At 38.4% G+C, this 8,390-nt stretch overlaps 1 pseudogene; it reads left to right on the forward strand.

The window, feature by feature from the left end:
• Window positions 1-386: 386 nt before the first annotated feature.
• LOC112824818 (eukaryotic translation initiation factor 3 subunit E pseudogene) lies at window positions 387-1,909 on the forward strand (annotated as a pseudogene).
• Window positions 1,910-8,390: the final 6,481 nt, after the last annotated feature.

Raw genomic sequence — 8,390 nt, forward strand, 5'->3', positions numbered from 1 at the left:
TGTAGTCTTTTGTGCCAGCTTTCTCAACCTCCCATGCCCTAAAGATGTAAAATTAATCCTACTGAACAGACAGAATGTTCTAAATTGTGTAATCCCTTTGACGTGAATTCTACCTTTACTGAAAAGGCAAGCTGCTAGTGGTTTGCATTGTGTGTACCTTACATGAAGTTAGAAACTGTTATAAAATGGAAGGGGATTTTTGTGACCGTCAATATTTCAAAAATGCTTCAGATAAAGCCTACCTAGAATAATTCCAAGAATTTTAAAAGTTGTCCACCCATCTTGTAGGCAGTAGTTTGGTGAACTAGAGTAGGAATTTAGCCATAAAAGAGGAACAGTGTCATAAATAATTCTGTGAGTCTTATTAAAAAGAATTTAATAAAGTTTTAGCGAGTACAGACTCCTTTTTTACTTGGCAAGATGGCGGAGTACGACTTGACTACTCGCATCGCGCACTTTTTGGATCGGCATCTGGTCTTTCCGTTGCTTGAGTTTCTCTCCGTAGAAGAGATATATAATCAAAAAGAATTATTACAAGGGAAATTGGATCTCCTTCGTGATACCAACATGGTGGACTTTGCTATGGATGTATACAAAAACCTTTATTCTGATGATATTCCACATGCTTTGAGAGAAAAAAGAACCACAGTTGTTGCACAACTGAAACAGCTTCAGGCAGAAACAGAACCAATTGTGAAGATGTTTGAAGATCCAGAAACTACAAGGCAGATGCAGTCAACCAGAGATGGTCGGATGCTGTTTGACTACCTGGCGGACGAGCATGGTTTTAGGCAGGAATATTTAGATACACTCTACAGGTATGCAAAATGTCAGTATGAATGTGGGAATTACTCTGGAGCCGCAGAATATCTTTACTTCTTTAGAGTGTTGGTTCCAGCTACAGATAGAAATGCTTTGAGTTCACTCTGGGGAAAATTGGCCTCTGAAATCTTAATGCAGAATTGGGATGCGGCTATGGAAGACCTTACACGGTTAAAAGAGACCATAGATAATAATTCTGTGAGTTCTCCACTTCAGTCTCTTCAGCAGCGAACATGGCTCATCCACTGGTCTCTGTTCATTTTCTTCAACCACCCCAAAGGGCGTGATAACATTATTGATCTCTTCCTTTACCAGCCACAGTATCTTAATGCAATTCAGACAATGTGTCCACATATTCTGCGCTATTTGACTACAGCCGTCATAACAAACAAAGATGTTCGGAAACGCCAACAGGTGCTAAAAGATCTTGTTAAAGTTAATTCAACAGGAGTCTTACACATATAAAGACCCAATTACAGAATTTGTTGAATGCTTATATGTTAACTTTGACTTTGATGGGGCTCAGAAAAAGCTGAGGGAATGTGAATCAGTACTTGTGAATGACTTCTTCTTGGTGGCTTGTCTTGAGGATTTCATTGAGAACGCTCATCTCTTCATATTTGAGACTTTTTGTCGCATCCACCAGTGTATCAGCATTAACATGTTGGCAGACAAACTGAACATGACTCCAGAAGAAGCTGAAAGGTGGATTGTAAATTTGATTAGAAATGCAAGGCTGGATGCCAAGATTGATTCCAAATTAGGTCATGTGGTTATGGGTAACAATGCAGTTTCACCTTATCAGCAAGTGATTGAAAAGACCAAAAGCCTTTCGTTTAGAAGCCAGATGTTGGCCATGAATATTGAGAAGAAACTTAATCAGAATAGTAGGTCAGAGGCTCCTAACTGGGCAACTCAGGACTCTGGCTTCTACTGAAGAACTGTATAAAGACAAGATGAAAAAACTATAAAATAAAGATGAAATAATAAAACCATCATATAAAGGGTGACCTACGTTTTAGGAACAGCTAACATATTGAGTATAGATTTCGGGGAATTTGAATAAAATTGGCTGTGTTTCATTTTATCTTGGGAAAAAAAAGAATTTAATAAGAAAAAAGCGATTAACAGAATCTAATAACTGAGAACTCTGAGAGTTATGAAAACTCGTCACTGTGTTGCACACATTGGCTGCTCACGTTTCACCTACTAGTGCAAAATAATAATGATGGTGATAATTTTAAAGGCTTCAATTTGACCTATCATCTATATAGTTCATAATGTACTAAAATAATATTTTAGAAATAATCATAACTACCATTTCTTAAAAATGAACATATAACTTAGAGGTAGTACACTTAATTAAATTGAGTCAGAACTATATTATTGTATTCTTAGGTTTGTGGGTTCTTGTAAGACAAAACTCACAAACCTTCTAGAATAATCCAGGACCATAGAGGGTGAGCAAAAGGAACGGGGCATTCGGTTAGAGATAGTTGGTCATACCCTGAAGCTTCAATGCTCTCATCACCATTCGTAACACTCAGTTACTCAGCACAACCAGCTGGACTTGAGCGCTTTTGGTTATAGGTCCAAATTCATTTCCATATCTTAATATTGAAGCTACAGCATTGGTCTTGTTATAAATACCCTGCCTCACATTTTAATGTAAAATGTGTGTTATTTAACACTTCCTGTATGACTTATATCAATGACAGAAGGTTTTAAAATTATTACAACTTTGTGCGTGTATACCGACAGCTTCAGTAACAACTTTGTGAAACCAGGTCTTACCAGTGACCAGTTTTAAAAAGAGAGAGGGAGGCAAACCAAGAAACAGACTCTTTTTTGTTGTTGTTTTGTTTTTAAGATTTTATTTATTTATTTATTTGAGACAGAGGGAGAGCACGGGCAGGGGAAAGGACAGAGGGAGAAGCTCAGGGAGCCCAACTCGGGGCTTGATCCCAGGACCCTGAGATCATGACCTGAGCCAAAGGCAGACAGACGCTTAACGGACCGAGCCACCCAGGCACCCACCAAGAAACAGACTCTTAACTATGGAGAACAAACTGATGGTTACCAGAAGGGGCGATGGAGGGAAGGGTGAAATAGGTGATGGGGATTAAGGAGTGCATCTGTCGTGATGAGCACTGAGTGATGTATGGAAGGGTTGAATCACTATACTGCACCCCTGAAACTAATATTACACTGTATGTTAACTAACTGGAACTTAAATAAAAACTTTAAAAAACCCAGTGACCAGTTTCATAACTCTTAAGATGTGCAATTTTCAATTATAAGGCAAATTTTGTCAATGGCCTTTCTTTTATTAAATCCTCTAATATTAATGAACAATGAAATGTCCATTAAACTGTTAGGAAATAAGATATATTATACTGGATTGTGTAATGCTGACAAGTTTCTGTCTTCAACGAAATTGTTAGACCTGTCCCTGACTTCTAGCAATATCCACATTATAGTCATTAACTGAAAAATAGACAGAAATGTGTCATTGTGCCCACTATGTGAAAAATAAAATCTCGTAATATCATAGGCATGGAAGTTGCTTATCATTTCACATTTGGTGCTTTGTTTGAAACTGACCCATGACCGGTTTGAGATCAAAGTTCATGCAACTGGCAAGTAATGGTAGCATTATTGTGTGTCTGTGACATGTGAAGTGCACAAAAAAGGAATTCATAGAGATAAATTGTTTGGCATGCACAAGTCCCTTCTAACCCTTAAGGATTTTTCTCAAATTCAAAAGAGGATAAAGAATGAGAGAAATAAATTATTAAAGGTAGCCGGTTTCATTCTTTTTCTCCCTCCCCCAAAGGCTTGGGATTCCTACTTCTTAAATATTTTTATGCCTTTCAGAGTGAGTTTCATGGTCCAAGAGTCACACTTTTACTAAACATGACAGAACTTCTAGCAGTGGAATAGTGCTATATTTCAGCTATGTGATGTGTTTAATAGGCTTTTATGTTTAGGCTTACACGCTAACTATGATTTACTATATTTGGGGGAGGCTACGGGGGAGGAAAATAAATTCAGAATCGGAATGCAGTGTTCCCGGGAACCTGCACGGAGCCAAAATCCCTTCCAGGAGAACTTAAGTGCCATGCTTCGGCCAGGCCAATGAGGAGGGAAAGACGTCTGAAAACTTGAAAGGGATGCTTACCCTAGGACAAGAGAAGCCACTTCTCTGTATAGAATTTGTGCCTCCCGCCTCCCCAGGGCAGGGGATGCATTGAGAAGAGAGGGACAGGGTTTCCCTTCTCTCTTGAGCACCATTTTCCAAACAGACCGAGATCTCCTATGGCCTCTGACAGCTGGCAGTGTAAGAGAAAAGTGAGAGGCAAGGGCTGTCTGTGCAGGCAGGTATTAAAGGTCCAAAGTTTTTTGTGGGGGTTAGCGAGGCTAGGAAGGGTCACTGTTTGGGGGATCCAAAGCCCTTGGTTTAATTCACAGCTCTTTCACTTAGTAGAGACCTTGGCAAGGTTGCCCCTGTGTGTGAATCAGGTTCTACTAGGACATAGCCGCGTCCATGTGCTCACGTATTTCCTATGGGCTGCTTTCCTGACACGACAGTAGAGATGAGTAGGGGCGCCTGGGTGGCTCTGTCAGTTTAAGCCGCCGACTCTTGGTTTCGGCTCAGGTCATGATCTCAGAGTTGTGAGACCGAGCCCCATGTTGGGCTCCACGCTGAGCGTGCAGCCTGCTTGGGATTCCCTCTCCTCCGCTATGTGTGTGTGTGTGTATGTGTGTGTGTGTGTGTGTGTGTGTGTGCCCTCGCTCTCTCTGTCTCTCTAAAGAAAAAAACCCAACTGTACAGATGAGTAGTTGCAGCAGAAACTGTCTGGTTCGAAAAGCCAAAAATAGTAACCATCTGGTGCTTTACAAGTAAAGTTTGCCGACCCCTAATCTAGACCAAATGTTAGAGCAGTAAACTGATTAAATTAATTGACACTAAAATGTGGATGACTACCTCTCCCCAAACCATCCCCTAGAATGTTAACCTATTAAAATGCTTTTAAGACAAAATTAATTGCAGTTACATGAATAAAATCTCAATGGGTACTTGATAGTTATATTTTAGTAGGTACCCTTCTCAGGGCTTACCAGGAAGAGCCTATGTCTTCAGTTACATACCTCCTTTACTGAAGCCTATTTTTAGTTTGCCAGACCCACTATATTTGCTCATTTCTCTGTCGACTTTGCTTGAGTTGCTCTTCCCATTCTCACCCTACCCTTTGTACAGGGATAATTCCTATTTATCCTTAACACTTATCCCAAGTCTCTCCTAACACATTTTTATTCCCCATCGAAGCCTCCCCAGTACCTCTACCATCCCATTTCACTCTTTTTCTTGCTGACCCTTATTCTAAGTATCACAGTGCATATTAACTCATTTCATCAAAGTATTGACCATCATTATTATAATTACTTGTCTGTAGGTTTCCTCCATTAAACTATAAGCTTCTCTCTTCACTCTTATATCCCCAGGGCTTAGCGTGAGTGCCTGGCATACAGTAGGTAAATATTTAATGAATCACTATTTATTAATCTCTCTCAGTTTGGTCCCTTATAAGCAAAATTCTGGTTACCAGGGCGCCTGGGTGTCTCAGTCGGTTAAGTGCCTGACTCTTGGTTTCATTTCAGGTCATGATTTCACGGGTTGTGAGATCAAGCCCCAAGTTGGGCTCCATGATCAGTGGAGAGTCGGCTTGAAAGATTCTCTCCCTCTGCCCCTCCCCCCACTCTCTCTCTCTCTAAAAATAAATAAATCTTAAAAAAAAATTCTGTGTACCTATTTCAATAGGAAGAATGTTCATAAATAAAGAAACTTCTCAGGAAATTGTCTTGACCATTGTGTGAAGGATGGGTAAATATCATCTGCAACTGTATCCTTTTCTGTTACAGAAAACTTTTTGAACACTGCTAATAGCTGTTGAATTCCAAGATAAATTTTTGTTGTTGTTGCCAACAAGCTCATGTGCTTAGAAAGTACGGATTATAGTTTTTTATAAGCCCAGGTATGTTGAGGCATTGACCATATGGGCAGTATTTTCTCGAGAATGAAATGTTCCTGAATAATTTTCCCATTACGTCAGTACACAGCATTGAATCCAATAGTATTAAACAGATCCTTCTTTTTTATTTAACTTTACTGGAAAGATTTATGGAATTATATAGTATTCATGTAGGACTTTATCATGGAAGTAGCAAATGGAGGATCCAAATAAGAAACACCATTAATATTATTAAATTTTACAGAACATGGGAGTCCTGGCCTCTCTTTTACAATGGTCCAGACTTTTCTTGATCAAGTTAAAATTTCTCTTGCCCTGAGTGCTAATTCTGAAAACCAGCCCTGATCAGCACTCGTCATTAAGCGGAAGAATCCATGCAGACATACCAGACATCCTGCAGTTACTAGAGAACAACATGACACCAAAATGAACCTCCACTGCTAGACAATGGGAGGACATTTCAATCCTCAGATGATGTAGTGGACATTTGTTGTTTGTCCTGTTTAGCATGTCCTTTCCGATCTTTGAATACATTTTCTTTCGGAGGCCCACCCCCTCCTCCCTCAAAGTCCATGTGGTTTTGGTGGGCTTACACTCAGTCACCCTAGGCTCTAGGAAACATGCCTGTGACTGAGCCAATAAGCATTTTCATCACAGTGACTGTTCAGGGATTGGCACACAACTCTAAACCAATGCAATGAGACTCAGTCCTGTAATGATAAAGTATGCCTGGACTTGCCAAGGGCTACCATGTTGAGAGGGCCTGCCTGAGAGTGATACCACTGCAGGAGAAACCAGAACTGAAAAGTGGAGAGAGAGTGAGTGGAGTTCTGGCTGCATTATTTAGGCTGTGCCTGAAGGTAGAACTTCCCTTGAACATTTCAATTGTCTTTTTTATTGTTGTTGTTGTTGTTTAAAGATTTTATGTATTTATTTGACAGAGAGATAGAGCCTGAGAGCACAAGCGGAGGGAATGGCAGAAGGAGAAGAAGCAGGCTCCCTGCTGAGCAAGTAGCCCGACGTGGGACTCGATCCTAGGACCCTGAGCTGAAAGCAGACACTTAACGACTGAGCCACCCAGGTGCCCCTTGAATATTTCTATTATCTTAACCAATAAATAGGTTTTTTGGATTAAACTGATTTGACTTGGGGATCTCCGTTGCTTATAACCAAAAGATTCTGTCAACTCCAATCTACAAATAATAGCGTACTGAAATTTAAAAGTTATCTGGAAAAGATGTCTGGGGAAAGTCCAGAGAGCTCAAATAATTGAAAAGTAAAAGAAAATATGAAGGGAATGAATATTAAACATCTCTAAAATTTTCAAGCTAGTTTCAAAAATTAGACAAATTCTCAACTGGTAATGGTAGGTGAGAAAAGACATTATTATATTTTCACTTCCCCTTTTTTACTTTCACAAATTTGAGTATAAGCATTTTAAGTATTTTGGTCATATTTTGGGCATGAATATTTTAATATTATAATTGATATTTAAGTAGAGGCTATAATGTTTCTTTAATTACATGTTTTCAAAAGGGTAAATTCATCCTTTTAAAAATGTTTTATGAAATATTTCAAACATATGGGAATACATTAGAAACATAAATTAAGCATATGAGGGGTACCTGGGTGGCTCAGTCCGTTAAGCAACTGACTCTTGATCTCAGCTCAGGTCTTGATCTCGGGGTTGTGAGTTTAAGCCCTGCACTGGCCTTCACATTGGGCATGGAGCCTACTTAAAAAAAAAAAAAAGAAACACATATGAAATAACATATAAAATAATATAACCAACACCTGTGTACTTATTAGCCTAAGAAACGTATCATTACAAATAAAGTTGAAGCTCCCTTCCCCTCTTCTTGGACAAACCAGTCTCCCTCCCTCCTAGAGGTAATTACCATTCTGAATTTGTTGTTTATCATTACCATGCATTGCTTCATACTTTACCATATATGTATGAATAACTGAGCAACAAATAGTATTATTTAGGAGGTAAATAAGCTTTACATAAATGGTATAATACTGTATGTTTTCTCCTGCAACTTGCTTTTTAAGTTAAACCTTATGTTTGTGAAATTCATTCATGTTGAAATGAGTAGCTTTCCTTCATTAATTTTCACTGCAGTATAATATTGTGTTTCAAGCTTTTAATAGATTGAGAACCCAGCCAGGGGGTGGGGGAAATCTATGACACAGAATTTTTACTAAACTTTAACATTTCCTTTAATTATAAAATAGGCAACCAACAATAGTAATATGTGATTTTATCACCAATAGAAATCATAGATATTTCCATATCACATTACGGTTAATACAGAGACCTTGAAATATAGATTAAGCTCATTAATTACTTTGACATTCATAGTTGTTTATTTTGCTACCCTAACGAGTTAATAGAAACACATATATAACATTTTTAGTTATATAACATTTATAAAACATATATATAATATATATTTATATATAAATTATATTTTATATAAAAATATAACATTTTTAGTATGCTGATAATAACCATATTTCAATACAATTTGT

The sequence above is a fragment of the Callorhinus ursinus genome, unplaced genomic scaffold (assembly GCF_003265705.2).
Source record: "Callorhinus ursinus isolate GAN/ISIS: 27379988/994484 unplaced genomic scaffold, GSC_fseal_2.0 scaffold12, whole genome shotgun sequence".
NCBI classification, from domain to species: Eukaryota; Metazoa; Chordata; class Mammalia; order Carnivora; family Otariidae; genus Callorhinus; species Callorhinus ursinus.